This window comes from Bufo gargarizans, chromosome 8 (assembly GCF_014858855.1).
Source record: "Bufo gargarizans isolate SCDJY-AF-19 chromosome 8, ASM1485885v1, whole genome shotgun sequence".
Taxonomy (NCBI): Eukaryota; Metazoa; Chordata; class Amphibia; order Anura; family Bufonidae; genus Bufo; species Bufo gargarizans.
In genome coordinates, this window is record NC_058087.1 from 90373702 (window position 1) to 90397613 (window position 23912).

General features: G+C 42.3%; 1 long non-coding RNA gene across 2 annotated transcripts in view; it reads left to right on the forward strand.

Annotated features, from left to right (window-relative positions):
* Positions 1-23912, forward strand: part of LOC122945059 — a 74750-nt gene that overhangs the window by 39636 nt on the left and 11202 nt on the right. For both annotated transcript variants that reach the window (XR_006391084.1, XR_006391083.1), the window contains exons 2-4: positions 2885-2990; positions 10974-11110; positions 16810-16872. This is a non-coding gene — a long non-coding RNA (uncharacterized LOC122945059). The remainder of the gene's footprint in view (positions 1-2884; positions 2991-10973; positions 11111-16809; positions 16873-23912) is intronic.

Here is a 23912-nt window from a genome sequence, read left to right on the forward strand (position 1 = left end):
CAAAAACTATTAACTATACCTACACCTGACCCAGTCAGCACTTAGTATTGCGCCAGTGTGCATTGGTCCCAATCCGGCTTACTGCATAGGCATGAGAGCTTTGTTAAACTATAGAAATCCTCTGCAGCAGTAGCGAAATCCACGTAGTACTCACTTGAAACTCCCGTAGCAGGCAGGCCGGGTGGCAGCGTAACGTCACTCACTACGTCACGCGGATGCTTTGTCTGCTTCATTCATAAAGTGGGAGGCGCAGGCACGTGACGTAGTGAGTAATGTTACGCTGCCGCCCTGCCTTCCTGCTACGGGAGTTTCAAGTGAGTACTACGTGGATTTCGCTACTGCTGCAGAGGATTTCTATAGTTTAACAAAGCTCCCATGCCTACACGTTACATATGAATTCTACAGTGAGCGGGGCCCGGTGTAATAGAATACAGTGACTGCACTGGGCCCCCAACCCCTGTATTGGGGGTCATTCACTATTTACACAGAGACACTGTTATGGGGGGGGGGAATCTGTGGATGACATATATAGCATAAGATGCTATATATGTCATCCACAGATCCCCCCTATAACAGTGTCATCCACAGATTCTCCCCCATAACAGTGTCATCCACAGATTCTCCCCCATAATAGTGTCATCCACAGATTCCCCCCCATGACAGTGTCATCCACAGATTCCCCCCCATAACAGTGTCATCCACAGATTCCCCCCATAACAGTGTCATCCACAGATTCCCCCCCATAACAGTGTCATCCACAGATTCCCCCCCATAACAGTGTCATCCACAGATTCCCCTCCATAACAGTGTCATCCACAGATTCCCCCCCATAACAGTGTCATCCACAGATTCCCCCCCATAACAGTGTCATCCACAGATTCCCCCCCATAACAGTGTCATCCGCAGATTCCCCCCCATAACAGTGTCATCCGCAGATTCCCCCCCCATAACAGTGTCATCCGCAGATTCCCCCCCCATAACAGTGTCATCCGCAGATTCCCCCCCATAACAGTGTCACCCGCAGATTCCCCCCATAACAGTGTCACCCGCAGATTCCCCCCCATAACAGTGTCACCCGCAGATTCCCCCCCATAACAGTGTCACCCGCAGATTCCCCCCCATAACAGTGTCACCCGCAGATTCCCCCCCATAACAGTGTCACCCGCAGATTCCCCCCATAACAGTGTCACCCGCAGATTCCCCCCATAACAGTGTCACCCGCAGATTCCCCCCATAACAGTGCCATCCGCAGATGCCCCATAACAGTGCCATCCGCAGATGCCCCCATAACAGTGCCATCCGCAGATGCCCCCATAACAGTGCCATCCGCAGATGCCCCCATAACAGTGCCATCCGCAGATGCCCCCATAACAGTGCCATCCGCAGATGCCCCCATAACAGTGCCATCCGCAGATGCCCCCATAACAGTGCCATCCGCAGATGCCCCATAACAGTGCCATCCGCAGATGCCCCATAACAGTGTCTTCCACAGACCACTATTAGTTCAAAACCCACCAAAAGCAGACCTTTTGGTTCAAAATATTTTTTTTCTTTTTTTTCCGGTACTTCTGTGGCATAATGAGTGACATTATTACTACTGGGGGCACTGTAGAGGCACTATTACTAATAACGGAACTCTGGGAGAGAATTCTTACAATTGGTGAGACTTTTTGGGAGCACTCACTGTTTGAGGCACCCTGGCACAGTACCAACTTAACACAATTACTTTTGGGGAACACTGTTTACGGGACTATAATTGTCAGATTTGCTGGGCACAATTATTTTTTAGGGCACTATGTGTTAATGATTATTGAAGATGGTACTATCTGAGTGATATTAATATTATCGGGGGGTCTATTTGTTTTTGCAGTACATTATTGGGGAGCACAGAGGGCATAGTATTGGGAGTGGCAGGATGGACTGTTGAAAAGGTAGGAGGATGGTGGTTGAACTTAAAAGATGAGGAAAGAGGACTTGTGCGTCATAGGAGACATCACTGGATGTATAAGCTCTGTTCTCCTGTATATTTTGTAGCATGGAATGTGATTTAGATAATAATTGTCATACGTAATAGGTCCTAATATGATGTGCATGTTGCACTATTCTTTCTGTCAGTTCTGAAGAACTGTTGACAGAGCCTTAGAATAGAGCCTATGCTAGCCTCCTGAGTATAGCCCCTATTTTGTTAACATTTATCACTGTTGGCTTCTTTGGGGGTACTCGGTTCAAACATCTTGTCACTAGGGAATACTTGGCATGAAAAGGTTGAGAACCACTAATCTAAATGATAATTTTTGTACTTTGCTTGTTGACAAATGTCTTCCATGCTGAGGGCTTCATTACATAGGTTCTCCAAGTTATTTTTTTGTTCTTTGTATGCTTCTAAATGTAAGAGACTTTCAATTCACTTACTTTATGTACAGCAACAAGTCATGCCTCCCTGCAGGGCCGGGATGAGAGGTAGGCAAGCGCAGGCGCAAGTGGGGGCACAATGATGGCTTCATCTGCGGCTGTTCAATCTCATAGGCTTTAGACTGCATGGGGGCACTGGTGGCATTATTACTACTAGGGATACTGTGGGGGCATTATTATTATTGGGCACAATATAGAGTGCATTGCTACTAATTTATGTATTATCATTGTTGGTCGCACTATTGCTAATGAGGGAAGTCTGGGAGAATTGTTACTATGGGGGGGGGGCTCTATCTGTATGGCACTGTTATTTCTGACAGTATAGTGTTTGTGAGCATGGGAGAAGAAAGTGGGCACAGTATTGGGGGTAGCAGCATGATGGGTATGTATAAATTTGGGGGATTTGCAAAATAATAATAATAATAATAGTCCCCCATGTGCCATATAGTAATACTAGTGTCTTCTTATATAGCAAAGGGGGCTGCACACCTTCGACGAAAGAGATCTGCATGTGATAGTCTGACCTAAATGTAGAAGAAAAAGAAAGTGAAGAACTGAAATCCATGGAGAAGTCAACTGTAAGTCACTGGATCTGTTTTAATCTTTTTAAATTTGCCTTCTCTGCCTGGGTCGCCTAAATACCTTGTCACGGCTCTGCCCCCCTGAAACGGTCCATCTGCTGGCTTAGCTGTCTGCCCTGTGTCTCCCCTCCCACTGGATTCTTCTGCAAAGTTGAACCCCTTCTGCCATAAGCAGCACAGACTGCGGTTGGAGGCTCTGCCTCATGTACTGAGCAGGGTTTCCCCTTCTCCAGGCACTGAAGAGAGAAATGCTGTGCACAGGATCCTCCATCCCTCCTCAACCCTAAAAACACAGAGCTGACAAAGACTGAAGGAGTTCTCTCCCCTACATTCTTATGCTGGCTGTAAGGAGGTACCTGCAGAACATTGCACATTAAGAGGTAGGGGGAGTATCCTGTGTGTATCAGCAATTTCATTCTACTGTACAAATGAGACTTGAAGTCCTATACATACAACATGCTGCTGAGTATCCCAGCAGTCAGACTGCAGGCAGGGCAGCACTATTATTTACTTCCTTTGCAGTGCAGGTAGAAGGGAAAGGCACCCTCAGAGATTGTTGTTACAGGCTCCCAATGGCTCTGCAACTGCATGTAAACAAAGTGGCCAGAACGCAACTAGGTAAATGAGTAAATCTATATATATATATATATTTTTTGGGGCCTAAAACTTGCTTATCTTATGTATATTTTGCTGGCCATCAGATTTACAGGGCTTTATTTTATTTTTATATAACTCAGACAACCCCTTTAATGGATAATTTTCCTCCATGTTCATCTGTAGAGCGATAATTTAATTCAATTGAATTGTATATCACAGAGACATAAAAATATAGCATTCTAGGACATATAGGCACAAGCCTTGTCATAAAATAAATGCATCCTATAGCAGTCCATGTACCTAGATTAAAATCTATTTATATATATCCGGCTTGTCTCAATTCAAATGGATGTTAGAATGTGTCATCAGAAAATTACACATTGTTTTGCTGATAAGAGCAAGACTTCCGGTACGAATACTCTTTAAAGAGAGACTCTTAACTGAACTACAGCTACACTTCAAAGATAGGTTTATCATATGATTTTTATTAAAAATAATAAGTAGTATATACATATGTCTTTCTTTTGCACTTATCTATATGCGAAGGATAAAGAACATAATACACAATTATATCAACACTTCAGCTGGAGTCCTGACTACATCCAGAATAAAGGTACATACATAACCGATGGAGTTAACGTAATCTGACAGCGACACATCAGCTGGGAAGCCCATTCAGTGAAAGCACTCAGCGTATCGAAGGGTTACAGCTTTATACCAATTAAACAATGTGCAATGAGCATGCGCTCCATAATTGTCACTGTGTACAACATGTGTTCATCTGCTCTCACCCCAGACCTTGGAGCGGCTTGTTGCCAGGTCCACGGCAAGTCAGAATGCCAAAACAACTTTGAGAAAATATGTAGACAAAGCCTTACTCCCTGCACTTGCATTCACAGGTTTTAACCCCTTAACGACCCAGGACGAGAATGCTCGTCCTCAATCGCCGGCACTTAGCGCTCAAGGATGAGCGTTCTCGTCCTGCAGTCATTCCTCCCCCCGCGTGCGGTCCCCTCGATCATCAGCAGAGATCCAGCGGTTACTAACAGCCGGATCCCTGCTGCATCCACCAGCATCGTTGATAATGCCGATGCCGGTGGATTAACCCCTCATATGCCGCGGTCAGCGCTGGCCACGACATATGGGAGGTTTGCGCTCCCTCACCTCATACATCAGCCCCAAGTCATTCCCAGGTTTGGGGCGTGTCATGTACAGAAGCCTATGAGGCCCAGCCCCCAGGCTGGTTCTCCTAGGCAACTGTTAGCGTCTTACAGTGTAAGACACTAACAGTTCAATACAGCACAATACAGATGTATTGTGCTGTATTGAAACAAAGATCAGACCCTGTCCCATAGTGGGACAAAAAATAAGGTAAAAAAAATGTTAATAAAATATAAAGTTTTACAAAAAAAAAAAAAAGTTAAAAAAAGCGTCCTTTTCCAAAGATATAGCAAAAAAAGTGCCAATCAAACCATCATCTCATCCCGCAAAAATCATACCCTACCCAAGATAATCGCCCAAAAACTGAAAAAAATATTGCTCTTAGACTATGGAAACACTAAAACATGATTTTTATTTTGCTTCAAAAATGATATCATTGTGTAAAACTTACATAAATAAAAAAAAATTATACATATTAGGTATCGCCGCGTCCGTGACAACCTGCTCTATAAAAATACCACATGATCTAACCTGTCAGATGAATGTTCTAAATAACAATAAATAAAAACTGTGCCAAAACTGTTATTTCTTGTTATCTTGCCTCACAAAAAGTGTAATATAGAGCAACCAAAAATCATATGTACCCTAAACTAGTACCAACAATACTGCCACCCTATCCCGTATTTTTTTAAATGGGGCCACTTTTTTTGAGTTTCAACTCCAGGGGTGCATCAGGGGGCTTCAAATGGGACATGGCGTAAAAAAAAAGTCCAGCAAAATCTGCCTTCCAAAAACCGTATGGCATTCCTTTCCTTCTGCGCCCTGCCGTGTGCCCGTACAGTAGTTTACGACCACATATGGGGTTTTTCTGTAAACTACAGAATCAGGGCCATAAATATTGAGTTTGGTTTGGCGGTTAACCCTTGCTTTGTAACTGGAAAAAAAAATTTCATGGAAAATCTGCCAAAAAGTTAAATTTTGAAATTGTATCTCTATTTTCCATTAATTCTTGTGGAACACCTAAAGGGTTAACAAAGTTTGTAAAATCAAGTTTGAATACCTTGAGGGGTGTAGTCTATAGAATGGGGTCATTTTTGGGTGGTTTCTGTAACAAGCCCCTGCTCGCTCTATTCTGCTCTCACGGCACTCCCCTGATGTGACCACAATATCTGCTAGTTCCGCCGTTGATGATCCGGCCTCAAACGACCGCTCTTGTCGTTTTAATTCTCACAGAACTAACACCAGTCAGGCTGTATGTAAGTTCAAACTGACAAAAATTCTTTATTGAATACATCACATATATTTATATTGACAGTTGGAACACTTCTTTCAATTGGTAAATTGTAAAACCCCCTCTGATTGGCTATGCAAATGAGGTAAGCAGGGATTAGTTCAACAGCTTGGCTGGGAGGCAGATGGGTGTGGCCATTGTCAAAGAGAGATTCAAACCATCACAGTTTCTATTATGTAAGCCTCGCAAAGTGACTTCAGTCCTGAACTGGTCCCTAAAAATTGGGTTTTTGAAAATTTCAGAAAAATTTCAAGATTTGCTTCTAAAGCCTTGTAACATCCCCAAAAAATTAAATATAATTCCCAAAATGATCCAAACATGAAGAAGACATATGGGGAATGTAAAGTAATAACTATTTTTGGAGGTATTACTATGTATTATAGAAGTAGAGAAATTGAAACTCGGAAATTTGCAATTTTTTACAAATTATGGGTAATAAAAGTGATCAAAAAAGTTGCATGTAGGCCAAAATAGTACCAATCAAACCGTCATCTCATCCCACAACAATCATACCCTACTCAAGATAATCGCCCAAAAACTGAAAAAACTATGGCTCTTAGACTATGGAAACACTAAAACATGATTTTTTTGTTTCAAAAATGAAATCATTGTGTAATACTTACATAAATTAAAAATGTATACATTTTAGGTATCGCCGCGTCCGTATCGACCGTCTCTATAAAAATATCACATGACCTAACCCCTCAGGTGAACACTGTAAAAAATAAAAACGGTGTAAAAAGCAATTTTTTGTCATCTTACGTCACAAAAAGTGTAATAGCAAGCGATCAAAAAGTCATATGCACCCCAAAATAGTGCCAATCAAACCGTCATCTCATTCCACAAAAAATTAGACCCTACCTAAGATAATCGCCCAAAAACTGAAAAACTATGGCTCTCAGACTATGGATACACTAAAACATGATTTTTTTGTTTAAAAAATGAAATCATTGTGTAAAACTTACATAAATAAAAAAATTGTATACATATTAGGTATCGCTGCATCCATGACAATCTGCTCTATAAAAATACCACATGATCTAAGTTGTCAAATGAATGTTGTAAATAACAAAAAAAAGGTGCCAAAAAAGCTATTTCTTGTTACCTTGCCTCACAAAAAGTGTAATATAGAGCAACCAAAAATCATATGTAACCTAAACTAGTACCAACAAAACTTCCACCCTATCCCGTAGTTTCTAAAATGGGGTCACTTTTTTGGAGTTTCTACTCTAGGGGTGCATCAGGAAAATCTGCAAAACCAGCAAAATCTGCCTTCCAAAAACCATACGGCGCACCTTTCCCTCTACGCCCTACTGTGTGCCTGTACAGTAGTTTACTGCCACATATGGGGTGTTTCTGCAAACTACAGAATCGGGGCAAAAAATATAGCATTTTGTTTGGCTGTTAACCCTTGCTTTGTTAGTGGAAAAAAAATGGATTAAAATGGAAAATGTGCAAAAAAATTAAAATTCTCAAATTCTATCTCTATTTGCCAATAACTCTTGTGCAACACCTAAAGGGTTAACAACGTTTGTAAAATCAGTTTTGAATACCTTGAGGGGTGTAATTTCTAGAATGGGGTCATTTTATGTAAGCCTCACAAAGTGACTTCAGACCTGAACTGGTCCCTAAAAAGTGGGTTTTTGAAAATTTATTGTAACATTCCCCAAAATTAAAATATAATTTCCAAATTGATCCAAACATGAAGTAGACATATGGGGAATGTAAAGTAATAACTATTTTTGTAGGAATTACTATGTATTATAGAAGTAGAGAAATTAAAACTTGGAAATTTGCAATTTTTTAAAAATTTTGGGTAAATTTGGTATTTTTTAGTATACCACCTCATCAGTGAAGCATGGTGGTGGTAGTGTCATGGCGTGGACTTGTATGGCTGCCAATGGAACTGGTTCTCTTGTATTTATTGATGATGTGACTGCTGATAAAAGCAGCAGGATGAATTCTGAAGTGTTTCGGGCAATATTATCTGCTCATATTCAGCCAAATGCTTCAGAACTCATTGGACGGCGCTTCACAGTGCAGATGGACAATGACCCAAAGCATACTACAAAAGCAACCAAAGAGTTTTTTAAGGGAAATAAGTGAAATGTTATGCAATGGCCAAGTCAATCACCTGACCTGAATCCGATTGAGCATGCATTTCACTTGCTGAAGACAAAACTGAAGGGAAAATGCCCCAAGAACAAGCAGGAACGGAAGACAGTTGCAGTAGAGGCCTAGCAGAGCATCACCAGAGATGAAACCCAGCATCTGGTGATGTCTGTGCGTTCCAGACTTCAGGCTGTAATTGGGTACAAAGGATTTGCAACGAAGTATTAAAAAAATTGAAAATTTTATTTACGATTATTATTCTGTCCCATTACTTTTGGTCACTTAACAAGTGGGAGGCACAAATGCAAACTGTTGTAAATCCTACACCGTTCACCTGATTTGGATGTAAATACCCTCAAATTAAAACTCACAGTCTGCAGTTAAAGCACATCTTGTTTGTTTCATTTCAAATCCATTGTGGTGGTGTATAGAGCCAAAAATGTTAGAATTGTGTCGATGTCCCAATATTTATGGACCTGACAGTATACCATGTTTTCTGAGAAGCTGTGGAATGACATGATTTGGAAGGTGGCAATATGTGTTCTAGATGTAACTTACTATTCTCTATACGGGATGATGTTACAAGTCAGACATCTAGGAGCTGCACAACAAAAGGAACTGTGGGGATCAGCTCAAACAATGACTTCAGGTGTCATTTAAACAATAGTCTTTTATTTTGTTCAACACAGCTTTAACAAATGCTCGCTTACTTCAGCGGGTAAACACAAAGAAACACAGTTCATATGAAATGGTCCAACTCACAGTCCTCTGTAGTTCCAGATTTCCACCACCCGCTGGAGAGGGGAAAAAGAGTAGGCCACGGCAGGCTTATCCACAGCAACACACCACACAGCTTTACTCCCAGTCTGTTACACTTCCAGACTAGGAACCACACCCCCAGCTCTCCTGGGATTCCTGGCTTAAATAGGCCAGCCAACACCTGGCCTGGATACGTGGGAGTGGTCATCCCACCCTTCTCTTTGACTACTCCAATGAAACCAGGCCCGGATCAGCTGCAGCTAGCAGCTAAACTACTATTAGCAACTGTCAGTAACCTAGGGTTACTGACAAAATATTACCGGTTCATTTCACTGAGGCCAGGCACCTCGGTGACACGTATCTATCATTTATTATGGCACCTTGTGCCTTCTCACAGAACCCACAGTAGACAAACATATAAATCGCTCATTAGAATAGTTTTTTTGCCTGGTAGAATGCAGTATGCTTGGTGCCAAGATTTTTTTTAGTGTAGGTGCTCTCCTAAATATGACCAAAGGTTTTTCAGGGAGATTATTATCTACACGAGGATCTTGTTTCACAGTGTGCCAGTGTATACTGAGAGCTTTCCTAATTTGTTGGTTCTCAGTGTTATAGGTGGTGACGAAGTTAAGGAGAGGGGTCTCAGTGGAATTATTGTCACTGTCTTTGCTTTTTTTGTAGACATTGTTCTTGTGTCAATTTAACTGTCGTACCATAAGCATTTTTGAGGATAGCTTTTGGGTGCTTTTATATTGAATAAGTAAGAGATTACATCATTCCTAAAAATCCCCAGCTACAGGTATCTATTTTTTTTTTATCAGCTTCCAAAAATTCATCCAGGATCCAGTGCGCCCTCCCTGCCAACCAATCATATCAGGTTAGGGTCGGTAACCTGTAACCTTTCTCATTATATAGACCTACACTTACAACAAAATTATGTGGTACAATTGCCACATACTTACATGACTCCTCCCAGCTTATTTCTGAACTGAGACTTTTGCAGTGAGAAGCGTCATACTCTTGGATTTATCCTCCCTGTAAACTAATATCCCATGTGAATCTGGTATCAAGGCTGTAGCAGAACAAGGATGCCACATCTACTTGATGGTATCAAGTCTCCTTTGGAGCATAATATGTTCTCATTTCAATCCCAGGTTTATGAACAGGTACAGTTCTGTGCTCCTGTAAACAAGGCAGACATAGCAGAGCTGGAGAGGGTCCAGAGGAGGGCATCTAAAGTAATAACGGGAATGGGGCAACTACAGTACCCTGAAAGATTATCAAAATTAGGGTTATTCACTTTAGAAAAAAGATGACTGAGGGGAGATCTAATTAATATGTATAAATATATCAGGGGTCAGTACAGAGATCTCTCCCATCATCTATTTATCCCCAGGACTGTGACTGTGACGAGGGGACATCCTCTGCGTCTGGAGGAAAGAGTGAGACTATGGAACTCTCTGCCTGAGGAGGTGGTGATGGTGAGTGCAATAAAGGAATTCAAGAGGGGCCTGGATGTATTTCTGGAGCGTAATAATATTACAGGCTATAGCTATTAGAGAGGGGTCGTTGATCCAGGGAATTAGTCTGATTGGCTGATTGGAGTCGGCAAGGAATTTTTTATTCCCCTAAAGTGGGGAAAATTGGCTTCTACCTCACAGGTTTTTTTTTTGCCTTTCTCTGGATCAACTTTCAGGATGATAGGCCGAACTGGATGGACAAATGTCTTTTTTCGGCCTTATGTACTATGTAAAGGGTACTGCTATGGACATAAGATTTGCGCTGAGTTTCGAACTGAACCACATTATCAATGACATTGTGTATAGTCAGTACGTAACTGTTTTTTAAATGATACATTGATAACCTTATTATTTGGGAAGGTAGCAAAGCAGAGGCCCGTCAATCAAAATTGTTGCGTGATAACTTTATCTGTGAATTTTTCTGCCACCCAAATCGAATTTTTGGCTATCTTGCCAGTCATGGTATTTCTCAAGTCGTTAGTGTGGTTAAAGTACCATCTACCGGTGTTAAGTTGTATTAACTTTGTTTTTCTGTTACAGTCGTGGGTGGTGCACTGCATTGTGGGACTGAAAAGCATCCTGGTAAAGCAAAGCCTCCAGTCACCAGGAGACATCAGCAGAGCTGTCCTATGCATGTCTCCTTCTCAAACTCCACCATCCTTGTAACAGCATTTCTGGTGAGAGATCTACTTTTGTTTTGGGAATATTATGTTATGCAGAGCTGTTCAGTCAGTTGTAATTGTTACTCAGGGAGTTGTTATTACCGGTAGTTAGACATGTAGTCCTATGTTAGCCATTTTACCATGTGCTTCAGTGTTATGCAAATGTTATAGTACATGCTATCTATACTTTATAATTATACATGTTATTTGTATTCTTGTCGTTTTACCAAACAATCCTGTTTTACTAATCAATCACACTTGTACAATCTCCCATTCATGCTCATCGCGCAGCGAGTAAAACGTATTGACCAATAACCAAGTTAGACTGCAAAGAACAGTCCTCTTATTTGGAAGACAGGAATGGTTTATGCTAAATGTCAGACTGCACACTGTGTGAACGTGTATGAATACAGAACAGTCAATACAAAAGAATTAGAAGAAACTGTAATACTGATGATTCCTTCAAGCAACAGTCCAAAATCGTATTAAATCGCTTTACTCAGAAGGGTAACTAAAAGCTATCTTCTGAAATGCTTACAGTACGACAGTTATGTTGACACAGGAACAATGTATACAGTAATGCTAAGACAATGACAATAATCCCATTGAGACTCCTCCCCTTAACTTTGTCACCACCTATACCACTGAGAACCAACAGATTAGGAAACCTCTGAGTATACACTGGCACATTTTGAAACAAGGGCCTTAGTGATTGTAGCCAATAATTTTAACATATGAACTATTTTTAAGTGTACGTAAACCTTCAAATACACTTCATTAAAATGTATTCTAAATGCGAGGGAAATGATTTTTGTAACATACTTTTAATAGTGAAATAATCGCACTTTGCAATCTGTACCCTTGTACACCACTGTGTACTGGAGTACGGATTCCTATATAGGCTGGAAGAATCTCTACTCCTGTCTGTACCAGTGGTACGATCCTAAATCCTGGCTGGCATAGATGGGTCTCGCTATCTCCCTGTTGAAATCCATAGCATTTAAGACTTTAGCAGAGTGGGTACAGGCAGGAGCACAATGTGCTATGGACCTCCTGCCCTGCACTTGCTCCTCTCTGTTAATAGCCTGTACTGATGTTGTATGCATTGTTAAGGCTACTTTCACACTAGCGTTTTTGCTGGATCCGGCAGGGTTCAGCAAAAACGCTTCAGTAACTGATACAAATACAACCGTCTGCATTCATTGTGAATGGATCTGGTTGTATTATCTTTATTCACCTCCGGACCGCCTAACGCAGATTCGCGTTCCGGAGGTGGCAGCCCTGCGCAGAGTCACGCATATATGCGTCATCTCGCGCGAGCCGAGACTTCCTGTGAACGCGCGCACACAGGCGCGCGCGTTCACAGGATCAGAAGGTAAGCGAGTGGATCTCCAGCCTGCCAGCGGCGATCGTTCGCTGGCAGGCTGGATACGATTTTTTTAACCCCTAACAGGTATATTAGACGCTGTTTTGATAACAGCGTCTAATATACGTGCTACCTGGTCCTCTAGTGGTCCCTTTTGTTTGGATCGACCACCAGAGGACACAGGTAGCTGTGTAAAGTAGCACCAAACACCACTACACTACACCCCCCCCGTCACTTATTAACCCCTTATTAACCCCTGATCACCACATATAGACTCCCTGATCACCCCCCTGTCATTGATCACCCCCCTGTAAGGCTCCATTCAGACGTCCGTATGATTTTTACGGATCCACGGATACATGGATCGGATCCGCAAAACACATACGGACGTCTGAATGGAGCCTTACAGGGGGGTGATCAATGACAGGGGGGTGATCACCTCATATACACTCCCTTATCACCCCCTGTCATTGATCACCCCCCTGTCATTGATCACCCCCCTGTAAGGCTCCATTCAGACGTCCGTATGATTTTTACGGATCCACAGATACATGGATCGGATCCGCAAAACACATACGGACGTCTGAATGGAGCCTTACAGGGGGGTGATCACCTCATATACACTCCCTGATCACCCCCTGTCATTGATCACCCCCCTGTAAGGCTCCATTCAGACGTCCGTATGATTTTTACGGATCCGCGGATACATGGATCTGATCCGCAAAACGCATACGGACGTCTGAATGGAGCCTTACAGGGGGGTGATCAATGACAGGGGGGTGATCAATGACAGGGGGTGATCAGGGAGTCTATATGGGTGATCACCCCCTTGTCATTGATCACCCCCCTGTAAGGCTCCATTCAGACGTCCGTATGCGTTTTGCGGATCCGATCCATGTATCCGTGGATCTGTAAAAATCATACGGACGTCTGAATGGAGCCTTACAGGGGGGTGATCAATGACAAGGGGGTGATCAGGGAGTCTATATGGGTGATCACCCCCCTGTCATTAATCACCCCCCTGTAAGGCTCCATTCAGACATTTTTTTGGCCCAAGTTAGCGGAAATAGTTTATTTTTTTTCTTACAAAGTCTCATATTCCACTAACTTGTGTAAAAATATGAAATCTCACATGAACTCACCATACCCCTCACGGAATCCAAATGCGTAATATTTTTTAGACATTTATATTCCAGACTTCTTCTCACGCTTTAGGGCCCCTAAAATGCCAGGGCAGTATAAATACCCCACATGTGACCCCATTTCGGAAAGAAGACACCCCAAGGTATTCCGTGAGGGGCATATTGAGTCCATGAAAGATTTTAATTTTTGTCCCAAGTTAGCGGAAAGTGAGACTTTGTGAGAAAATACAAAAAAAATCAATTTCCGCTAACTTGTGCCAAAAAAAATAATAATTCTATGAACTCGCCATGCCCCTCATTGAATACCTTGGGGTGTCTTCTTTCCAAAATGGGGTCACATGTGGGGTATTTATACTGCCCTGGCATTTAAGGGGCCCGAAAGCGTGAGAAGAAGTCTGGGATCCAAATGTCTAAAAATGCCCTCCTAAAAGGAATTTGGGCCGCTTTGCGCATCTAGGCTGCAAAAAAGTGTCACACATCTGGTATCGCCGTACTCAGGAGAAGTTGGGGAATGTGTTTTGGGGTGTCATTTTACATATACCCATGCTGGGTGAGATAAATATCTTGGTCAAATTCCAACTTTGTATAAAATAAATGGGAAAAGTTGTCTTTTGCCAAGATATTTCTCTCACCCAGCATGGTTATATGTAAAATGACACCCCAAAACACATTCCCCAACTTCTCCTGAGTACGGCAATACCACATGTGTGACACTTTTTTGCCGCCTAGGTGGGCAAAGGGGCACACATTCCAAAGAGCACCTTTAGGATTTTACAGGTCATTTTTTACACATTTTGATTTCAAACTACTTCTCACGCATTTGGGCCCCTAAAATGCCAGGGCAGTATAACTACCCCACAAGTGACCCCATTTTGGAAAGAAGACACCCCAAGGTATTCCGTGAGGGAAATGGCGAGTTCCTAGAATTTATTTATTTTTGTCACAAGTTAGCGAAAAATGATGATTTTTCTTTTTTTCTTCTTTTTCTTACAAAGTCTCATATTCTACCCCACAAGTGACCCCATTTTGGAAAGAAGATACCCCAAGGTATTCCGTGAGGGGCATGGCGAGTTCCTAGAATTTTTTATTTTTTGTCACAAGTTAGCGGAAAATGATGATTTTTCCTTTTTTTTTTTTTTTCTTACAAAGTCTCATATTCCACTAACTTGTGACAAAAAATAAAAAATTCGAAGAACTCGCCATGCCCCTCACGGAACACCCTGGGGTGTCTTCTTTCCAAAATGGGGTCACTTGTGGGGTAGTTATAATGCCCTGGCATTTTAGGGGCCCATATGCGTGAGAAGTAGTTTGCAATTAAAATCTGTAAAAAATGACCGGTGAAATCTGAATGTGTGACACTTTTTTGCAGCCTAGGTGGGCAAAGGGGCACACATTACAAAGAGCACCTTTTGGATTTCACCGGTCATTTTTTTTTATTGCAAACTCCTTCTCACGCATATGGGCCCCTAAAATGCCAGGGCAGTATAACATGGCGAGTTTTTAGAATTTTTTTTTTTTGTCACAAGTTAGTGGAATATGAGACTTTGTAAGAAAAAAAATAAAAAAAATAAAAATCATAATTTTCCGCTAACTTGTGACAAAAAATAAAAAGTTATATGAACTCACTATGCCCATCAGTGAATACCTTAGGGTGTCTACTTTGCGAAATGGGGTCATTTGTGGGGTGTTTGTACTGTTTGGGCATTGTAGAACCTCAGGAAACATGACAGGTGCTCAGAAAGTCAGAGCTGTTTCAAAAAGTGGAAATTCACATTTTTGTACCATAGTTTGTAAACGCTATAACTTTTACCGAAACCATTTTTTTTTTACCCAAGCATTTTTTTTTTTAATCAAAGACATGTAGAACAATAAATTCAGCAAAAAATTTATTTATGGATATCGTTTCTTTTTTTTGCAAAATCTTACAACTGAAAGTTAAAAATGTCATTTTTTTGCAAAAAAATCGTTAAATTTCGATTAATAACAAAAAAAGTAAAAATGTCAGCAGCAATGAAATACCACCAAATATAAGCTCTATTAGTGAGAAGAAAAGGAGGTAAAATTCATTTGGGTGGTAAGTTGCATGACCGAGCAATAAACGGTGAAAGTAGTGTAGTGCAGAAGTGTAAAAAGTGGCCTGGTCATTAAGGGGGTTTCAGCTAGCGGGGTTGAAGTGGTCATCATTGCCAAGACGGACCCGTCATGAACACCATTGCAAGTCAATGGGAGATGGATCCGTTTTCTATTGTGTCATGTGGGTCATGACGGATCAGTTTTTCTACACATCCCAGGACAGAAAGCAAACCGCAATATACTGCTGTTTGCTTTCCGGTATGAGAACGGAATGGAATGCATTTGTTTTCTGGTATAGAGCCCCTATGACGGATCTCAATGCAGGAAAATATTAAAACTAGTCTGAAAGTAGCCTAAGAAGTAATTAAAGTATATTACGAAAGGCATTTCCCTCACATTTAGAATAAATTTGAATGAAGTGTAATTGAAGTATTATGTACACTTTAATTTAACTTAAAAAAGGAGTGTCTGTTTTATGCAGATCAGGTTATGGGTCAAAAACACTTGCCACCTTCCTATATACATCTAGCTCCAGTGGCTCAGTGCTAGTACAGAGATAAAATGAGAAAAAAAAAGATTTGGGGAAAAAAGAGTGTTTGTTAGAATAACCCCCAAGAAGATTGTCAGGGCGCCAGAGGGGGGGGACAGGAGGAGAAAATAACCTGCTTAGGGGATCAAAAACAAAGGCTGCCTTTGGTGGCTGGAGGCGTAGGAACACCTACCGCATCAGAAAATAGAGGCAAAAAAGTGGGGAGAGGGGCCAACCACCAAAATGGCACCAAACTAAAACTGATCCGTGGGGGAGGGGGGGCACTAAAATTAATGAACAAATTAATAAAGTAAAAACAGTGGAAAGATGAATGAAAATAAATAAATACAAAGCCTACACGGCCTAAACAGAGCCCAGCTAGGATAAAATAGAAGTTCCTTCTATGAAGGTAAAATCCATAAGCTTAAAAAAGTAGACTTAAAATCAAACAAGTTGACTTACTTCACTGAGGGGGCGGTCCAAGGGATAAAGCTCAAGACACCCAGGGACGCACCTCCCCCGCCAGGATCGTTTGTAGAGTAGTAGGAATAACACGACAGTCTCCAGTACTTCTGGTGCTTTATTTTTATTCTTAAAATCACAGGTGGGCCTTAACGCTTTTTGGGTGGTTGACTATGAATCCCCCCTTCATCAGGAGCAGTTAAAAGTAAGTATACAGGTAATACACATAATACCATACTGTGAAAACTTACCAGTGGGCCTTATATAGTGGATCATCCAAAAAGCATGTGCTAGGTAGGGGTTGGGAGAAACGTCATCTCCTGTGTAAGAACAGGAAGTGTGCGTTCCAGAGGGAAACACATATTCTGTGTTGGTAATATAATTAGTATGGGCTAGTTAGAACATAAATACTGTATGTTGTGGGTATATTGGTATGGGACGTAGGGGTGTAGGAGTTGCATAGATCAATGTACAGTGTGAACCCATCGTAATAGTGAGCGAGACGGAGAAGTAATTCCGGTCCCCCTCATCGTGGAGCGCATCAATGGAACGCAAGTATGCTCCGAGCTTCTGGTGGAGAGCCGGAGCGCACTTCTGTTCCGTGGAACGCAAGTGCCTCGCAGATTTCCGGTTTGGTGTTAGAAGTATCGGGAGCGCCCACGGTCACCAATGGGTAATGAGTAATGGGGTTGGACACGTGTTTCTATCACATTGTTTTAGTGGGAGAAGAGGAAAACTTAGATATTAGAGCATATCGTACTAGATTAAATCTTAGTATTAGTAATGATGAATTTCTGCTGATTGTATAGGTATTGATCGATCTATGTAGGACCTAATTAAATGAGGTCTAAGAAACATTTGTCAATTTAAAAAATATAAAATATGCAAAGAGAGAGGTTAATTTTATCGTCAGTGGAACTATGAAGCATTTTGATATATAGGGCCCACTGATTACAAGTGCAATTGATAAACTTGTTAGAGAATGATAGTTGATAACTACATGTAAAATATGCATAGAATCTTATATATATATATATCTATATATATATATATATATATATATAGATATATATATATGGAACCTAGATATAAAAAGTAAATATGCAAATAATGGGTCATATAGGTTTCAGGGGTAGATTAGACAATAGTACATATAACACATCATTAGGAGTATAAGATTGTCAGGTTGTCACAAAAGGGGAATACTAATAAAACCTCCTAGGGTTATCTGGTCATGACAAATGGTTGTATACATATTGAAATTAGGAAACTTCAATGAAAAACTGGAGGCATTAAAAATGGAACCAAGTAAGGAGGGCCATTAGAATAATACATATAGAATATACACTCACCGAAAGAATTATTAGGAACACCTGTTCTATTTCTCATTAATGCGATTATCTAGTCAACCAATCACATGGCAGTTGCTTCAATGCATGTAGGGTTGTGGTCCTGGTCAAGACAATCTCCTGAACTCCAAACTGAATGTCACAATGGGAAAGAAAGGTGATTTAAGCAATTTTGAGCGTGGCATGGTTGTTGGTGCCAGACGGGCCAGTCTGAGTATTTCACAATCTGCTCAGTTACTGGGATTTTCACGCACAACCATTTCTAGGGTTTACAAAGAATGGTGTGAAAAGGGAAAAACATCCAGTATGCGGCAGTCCTGTGGGCAAAAATGCCTTGTTGATGCTAGAGGTCAGAGGAGAATGGGCCGACTGATTCAAGCTGATAGAAGAGTAACGTTGGCTGAAATAACCACTCGTTACAACCGAGGTATGCAGCAAAGGATTTGTGAAGCCACAACACACACAACCTTGAGGCGGATGGGCTACAACAGCAGAAGACCCCACCGGGTACCACTCATCTCCACTACAAATAGGAAAAAGAGGCTACAATTTGCACGAGCTCACCAAAATTGGACTATTGAAGACTGGAAAAATGTTGCCTGGTCTGATGAGTCTCAATTTCTGTTGAGACATTCAAATGGTAGAGTCCGAATTTGGCGTAAACAGAATGAGAACATGTATCCATCATGCCTTGTTACCACTGTGCAGGCTGGTGGTGGTGGTGTAATGGTGTGGGGGATGTTTTATGGGCACACTTTATGCCCCTTAGTGCCAATTGGCTATCGTTTAAATGCCACGGGCTACCTGAGCATTCTTTCTGACCATGTCCATCCCTTCATGACCACCATGTACCCATCCTCTGATGGCTACTTCCAGCAGGATAATGCACCATGTCACAAAGCTCGAATCATTTCAAATTGGTTTCTTGAACATGACAATGAGTTCACTGTACTAAAATGGCCCCCAAGTCACCAGATCTCAACCCAATAGAGCATCTTTGGGATGTGGTGGAATGGGAGCTTCGTGCCCTGGATGTGCATCCCTCAAATCTCCATCAATTGCAAGATGCTATCCTATCAATATGGGCCAACATTTCTAAAGAATGCTATCAGCACCTTGTTGAATCAATGCCACGTAGAATTAAGGCAGTTCTGAAGGCAAAAGGGGGTCCAACACCGTATTAGTATGGTGTTCCTAATAATTCTTTAGGTGAGTGTGTGTATATATATATATATATATATATATATATATATAGGTATATAGAAATAAAAGAATAAATAAATAACAATGCTGAGAACTCATGAGATCCATCTCTTGGGTGTGGTGTATCTAAAACCCGAAAATTGCGTACAGTGTCTGAATCAAAGTATTTTGGTGGAATGAAATCAAATACAATAAAAATGTGTCTCCTCATGAATGTGTTTACTAGTATAGTATTAAAGTTTAATATCTAGGACGGATAGGGATGATTAATGGATGGAAACATGGATCGAACTGTAATATAAATATAGATGTCCTTAGTGGGTTAGGGCTGGCCCCAAACGAAACTACTATATATAAAGGGGGATGAATATGGCTACAATGTGCAAGTATATAATAGGAGGTGAAACTAACTATGGTGGGGTGTTTGGTTATCAGTAGTTTGCATACTCTAAAGATTCATTTAGCCTGAATAGGGTGTTAAGACGGAAAATCCACTACATCTCTTTCCTGCACAGTGACTGATAGGATTGGGGGATCCATTCTAAGGGAGTTACTTGGAGGGAGCGGGATCATTATTGTGGTGGGTGGAGAAATGTCTCGAAACACTGTGGGTAAGGATTTTCCTTTTTGATGTTGGAACGGAGCTCGTTCATTCTCTCGTGTAGGGTTAAAATTGTTCTACCTACATATAACAGATTACAAGGACACTGTAAGAGGTAGATAACATTACTGGTCCCACAGCTCATATTGTGTTTAAGATGGAATATTTTATTGGAAGGGAGAATGTGAATCTCTTTTCTGTTGTGTGTAATTATATTGCAGCATTTAGATTTTTTGTTATTGCATTTGTATGCCTTTTTTTAGTAATATATTTTTCTTTTCCTTTTTTTCTGGCAAGATTCCACTTTTTATTTTGTTTTTAGGGAGGGAGGGTGCAATAATATTTTTTAGGGTCTGTGCTCCCCGGTAGGTGATGACGGGAAACAGTGGTAACTCTTTTTTCAGGATAGGGTCTTTACGGAGTACTCCCCAATGTTTGTTCATTATTTGTCGGATCTTCATGTGTTCTGAATTGTATCTAGTAGTCAAACTGAATTGAAATTTTGTTGGTATGTTTTGTTTTGATTTTGCGGGATCTAAATTTTTGGGTTGAAGGGCCTCTTTCTGGTCTATTTTCAGGACTCTTTGACCATTTTTTTTAGGGTAGCCTTTATCTAGGAATCGGTGTTCGAGGATTTTGAGTTGTTGTCTTACTACACCGTCCTCTGTGCAATTCCTTCTCATCCTTTTCATTTGGCTGTATGGACTATTTCTTTGACAATAGAAAAGAGATTCACATTTCCCCTTCCAATGAAATATTCCATCTTAAAAACAATATGAGCTGTGGGATTGTTGGGAGTACTTCTGCATGTCTCTGGATGTTGCAGAGTGGTTTCAACTAGTCTACAAGGTTAAGAATTATGAGAGATATGCTATCCAAGAAAATCGACAGAAAATTAAGTGGGAGAAAACTTGGGTTCTTTGGCCTTAGTAGTGGGTCTATTTGTTATTATACAGTTGTGTTCAAAATTATTCAACCCCCAATGCTGTAAAGGGTTTTAGGGAATTTAGTGTACATTTCTAATTGTGTTCAGAATGAAATCTTACAAGGACTTTTTAAAGAACCAAATGCCACTAAAATGACATCAATTGTTTTTGTAATACAGTATTAAATGTTTTTTTTGTGATTTCTTCATTGACACAATTATTCAACCCCTTAAAGACTACCACTCTTAAGAACATAGGTTCATTCAAGTGTTTTCGATCAGGTATTGAAAACACCTGTGGATGTCAAGGAGCAGCAATCAAGCATAATAAGCACCAATTAGGCAGATTTAAAAGGACTGTGATACTCAGCTCCTTCTAGACATTTACTGGTGTGTTTACAAACATGGTGAAGTCAAGAGAATGGTCCAGGAAGACAAGAGAAGAGGTGATTTCTCTTCACAGGAAGGGCAATGGCTATAAGAAGATTGCAAAGATGTTAAACATACCAAGAGACACCATAGGAAGCATCATTCGCAAATTCAAGGCAAAGGGCACTTGTTGAAATGCTACCTTGTCGTGGCAGAAAGAAGATGCTGACTTTGACTGCTGTGCGCTACCTGAAGCGCAAAGTGGAGAAAAGTCCCAGTGTGACTGCTGAGGAACTGAAAAAAGATTTGTCAGATGTGGGTACTGAAGTTTCAGCTCAGACAATAAGGCGCACACTGCGTAATGAAGGCCTCCATGCCAGAACTCCCAGGCGCACCCCCTTGCTGTCTCCAAAGAATAAGAAGAGTCGACTGCAGTATGCCAAAAGTCATATGGACAAACCACAAAAGTTTTGGGATAGTGTTCTGTGGACTGATGAAACAAAATTAGAACTGTTTGGGCCCATGGATCAACGCTATGTTTGGAGGAGGAAGAACAAGGCCTATGAAGAAAATAACACCTTGCCTACTGTGAAGCATGGTGGGGGGTCAATAATGCTTTGGGGCTGTTTTGCTTCTACAGGTACAGGGAAGCTTCAGCGTGTGCAAGGTACCATGAATTCTCTTCAGTACCAGGAGATATTGGATGAAAATGTGATGCAGTCCGTCACAAACCTGAGGCTTGGGAGACGTTGGACCTTTCAACAGGACAATGATCCCAAACATACCTCCAAGTCCACTAGAGCATGGTTGCAGATTAAAGGCTGGAACATTTTGAAGAGGCCATCGCAGTCACCAGACTTAAATCCGATTGAGAACCTCTGGTGGAACTTAAAGAAAGCAGTTGCAGCGCGCAAGCCTAAGAATGTGACTGAACTGGAGGCTTTTGCCCATGAAGACTGAGCGAATATACCCGTAGATCGCTGCAAGACACTTGTGTCAAGCTATGCTTCACGTTTAAAAGCTGTTATAACTGGAAAAGGATGTTGTACTAAGTACTAAGATTGAATGTCACTTGGGGGTTGAATAAAACTGATAATGATGTGAGCACAGAAAAGACATTTGTGGTTATTTCATTCTAAATGTGATATTTGTCTGACTTACAAGTGGAAGGCTGAAAAGTCAGCCTGAATTTGTGGCAGGGGCATCTTACCTTCTTAAGCTCCAGCCCCCAGCTCCTCAGGGCGCTTCTGTTCATACCTGGATAGGGAGTCGCTTGCTCTGGTACTGCATCCGTGCAAGTCGTGAGTTGCTTTCATCTGCTTTGTTTTCGTTTCATACACTGCCGTTCACGTCTTCAGGAGAGGTAAATTCTGTGCCATACTTTCGGCTCCCTGAGTCGGCGTGCGTTCCAGCGTGGAACGCATGCCTATACACCTTCCTGCCCCAGGTTGTTTTTTTTTTGTTGTTTGTTTTTGTTTGTCTCCTTTTCCCCATCCAACTCCCTCCCGAGGCAGCAGGGGGGGGGCAGGGTCCGGCCCGCGGGTCCCCCCCTCCACACGGCCTTTCCCGTCCCCTCCTTACTTAGGGCTCCGCCCGCTGCAGCCCGGCGTGCGTTCCAGCATGGAGCGCACACCGGAAATCTGCCACCAGGCATGAGCTCCGGGTCGCGTGCTCGGCGTGCGTTAGGGTGGAACGCACGCCGGAATCTTCATTCAGGTCCGGCGGAGTCATGCGACGTGGCGGCTCCAGTGCGGTGACTCCAGCTGGGTTAATCCTGTCCCCACTGGGTCCCTCCCCCTCTCGAAACCCACACCTCGATTCTGGCCCCACAACCAGGTCTCCCGCCCTACGTACTACTTAAGACGGGTGGTCCCTGTCCCCCAGTCTGCTGGTCCGCATGGTCACCCCCCCCTGCACATTTTTTCCCAGGCAAGCCTGGCACCCCGTCAAAACAGGCCATACATAGTAGGGGTATCTAGCCCCTGGGCAACAACGGCCACGTCCACAAACAGCAGCATAAAATAATTTAAAAATCCCTCAGTAGGGCCCAACCACAAGCCATCTCATACGCACTCCCGCCGTGCCACGCAGCGCTAAGCAGGAGGAAGACAAGGTCATCCACGTTTCCTCACTTAGGGAGGGGCCCCGGGGTCCCTGCTGGGCTGAAAGGGCGCTAGTTCCAGTACGATGGTCAAAGAAACTGGGGGTCTCACTATGAGTGGGCCAGGTCATCATCACACGCCATACTCATTCAGCGGTCACAATGCTCACTACAGTCATCCAGTCCATGGTGGCGACAGTGCCATGTGTTATATGTATGTACTTTCACGTTATATGCTGTTTCCTCTACTGGTTTGCCAGGCTCATACCTACCTCTGCCTCCTGGATCGCCCAGGCACGCACCTACCTCTGTCTCCTAGTTCGTCCAGGCTCATACCTACCTCTGCCTCCTGGAAAGCCCAGGCACGCACCTCTCTGTCTCCTGGTTCGCCAGGCTCATACCTACCTCTGCCTCCTGGATCGCCCAGGCACGCACCTATCTCTGTCTCCTGGTTCGCCCAGGCTCATACCTACCTCTGCCTCCTGGATCGCCCAGGCACGCACCTACCTCTGTCTTCTGGTTCGCCCAGGCTCATACCTACCTCTGTCTCCTGGTTCGCCCAGGCTCATACCTACCTCTGCCTCCTGGATCGCCCAGGCACGCAACTACCTCTGCCTCCTGGATCGCCCAGGCACGCAACTACCTCTGTCTCCTGGTTCGCCCAGGCTCATACCTACCTCTGTCTCCTGGCTTGCCC